This window comes from Poecilia reticulata, linkage group LG3, assembly GCF_000633615.1.
Source record: "Poecilia reticulata strain Guanapo linkage group LG3, Guppy_female_1.0+MT, whole genome shotgun sequence".
Taxonomy (NCBI): domain Eukaryota; kingdom Metazoa; phylum Chordata; class Actinopteri; order Cyprinodontiformes; family Poeciliidae; genus Poecilia; species Poecilia reticulata.
The window spans coordinates 32259597-32261805 of record NC_024333.1 but is presented as its reverse complement, the minus strand read 5'-3'; the positions used below and the strand labels follow the sequence as shown (position 1 = coordinate 32261805).

At 44.6% G+C, this 2209-nt stretch overlaps 1 long non-coding RNA gene across 1 annotated transcript in view; it reads right to left on the bottom strand.

Moving 5' to 3' along the window:
• Positions 1-248: 248 nt before the first annotated feature.
• LOC103462991 (uncharacterized) overlaps positions 249-2209 on the bottom strand; it is a 67710-nt gene continuing 65749 nt past the window's right edge. Inside the window, exon 3 of the long non-coding RNA XR_533432.2 lies at positions 249-503. This is a non-coding gene — a long non-coding RNA (uncharacterized LOC103462991). The remainder of the gene's footprint in view (positions 504-2209) is intronic.

The following is a 2209-nucleotide window of genomic DNA, read 5'->3' as shown; positions in this document are numbered from 1 at the left end:
CCTGCACAGAAAAGGTTGCCACTCCAAGCCAGTGGAGCTAAATGTCTGTAACGAAAGAAATGAAGCTAATTTTTTACATTTATTCTCATCACATCACTGCTGGGACCAAATGGTTTCATATTTGTTGTTGAGCTGCAGTAGAGAAACCAGCTGATGGTCATTTACTCAAACATCTGGTTCTGGCCTCRAGTGGAGTAAAGTTTAATAGCATCTGGCTGCTAATGAAACAACAACAAAAGCTCATGAGATTCATGAAGCAGAGCTTTTATTTGAAGGTTTTCTGACGGGTGATCAGTTTTCTGAATGGTTGCATGTTTTGCTTTCCTTCTCAGCAGAGGCTGTTCCTGCATATTCTCCTTCTTCACGCGTGTTCATCCAGTCCGACAGAATCGCAGAGTGGGCCGACCTGCTGTAAGACGAGATAAGGAGCCGAAGATGAGGAGCCAAATGTCAGCCTGTCGCCGCCGTGAGGAGCCGCGCTGCCAAACAACTCTGACATTTCTCTGCAGTGTGAAAGCAAAGGAGGCTCTGCATGTAAGTCACATAAATATTAATAAAAACAACACAGATAAAAAGTAAAAAATAATTTACACCAGCCCCGTTTAGCTCACTTTAATCCAGTTCATCTGTCTAGAAACTTTGGTTCGTTTGTGGGCATCGAACTCTAATATGGATAATAAAAGTGAACTCTGGTTCGGTTTGGATGGATATGTGAACGCCAAGCGGATCGGAGACCGCTCTGAAACCAGGAAGCGCACTACAGCGCAKAGCATTCTGGGTAAATACAGCCAAAAAAAACATGCTAGCCTAGCGCTAGCAGGAGAAGCTGCTGGTGTTTAGCCAAAAGCAAAACATAAATCTTCCAACCGCCAAAATCTGACGCCTCCATTTTTGTTTAAGAAGAAGGAAGATGAGATCAGTTTTTTTTTTCAGAGGTTTTYGTGTCRYTTCCTTCAGTGGTTCTTGGWGCAGCGCCCCCACAGGCCAGGAGGGGAACAGGTTTTTCAACTAGTTTGGTTCGTTTGACCACAGCAGCTCAAAATGTAACAAATGTTACAACTTTGGTCGCCAACCAGACCGAGTCTATCGAGCTGTGGGGGGTGAAAACACTCTCACAATTAAGAAGAGTTGGTTTTGTGGCGCTCCTCCTGTGAGACAGGAGCTACCTGTCTGCTGCAGTCGGTGGGAGATAAATCAGGCGAGACGTGAAGGTGAACATTTCAATCTTCATTTTAGGCCTGATTTTGAGGAAAGCAGAGCCTGAAACTYTGAAGCTCATAAATTCAGAACAATTTACAGGTTAAACGAAAAGAGAAAATTGTTTCTCTTTTCATTTCAAGAAAATGAAAGAGAAAGATCCATGACATGCAGACCACACTTATGCTGGACACACACAAACGGTTCAGAATCAACCAACTGTGTCCAGGTTTCAGCCATCAAGGTGATGAAGATGAAGTAAATCTCCAGTTTCTCCCTCTTGGATCTTGAGGGAGATCGACTTCCAGAGGCTGAGTGACGGTTTGAGAGCAGAAACTGTCTGTCTGTAGGTTCAAGGCTTAAAGCAGCTGATCCACGAATCCAAACAAAGACGCTCTGGACCATCAACACGTCATGTAGCTGGAGGGATTTTTTTGTTTTTGCTGTTCTGACTGCAGAAAGAACCAAGCTTGACAGGAGCCAACATGACAGCACTTCAGGATCAGAGGAGATCCCATCATCTTCTCCCATCAGGCTCTGCAGAGACGAGAAGTGACGTGTATGTTAAACCTGAAGCTGAAACGCTGATGGATGTGAAACAATGGCTGACCTGACAACAAGAGGAGACGGTTTCTGAGTGAAACCGGATTTAAATGCAGATSCTGGATGAACCGAGTCAAACAGAAAGTGCTCAATCCGCCGCAGATCTCCCAGATTACGACTCATTTCTGGGGATTTGTGGCGCAGCGTGAGATGAGATGAGAACGGCTTCATAAGCAGATGGAGGRAATGTTTAACACRGCGGTAATATAAACATGAGCTGCATCAGTAAAACACACAATAACCAGGAGCCTCAGTTCCTGAATGAAAACCTGGAGAAAATGAGGACAGAAACGATTCCAAAGTTCAGGTGAACGACGCAACGCAGCGATCCGCAAACACGTTTACATTTAAAATGAACTAAAACTGGATGGATGGATGGATGGATGGATGGATGGATGGATGGATGGAT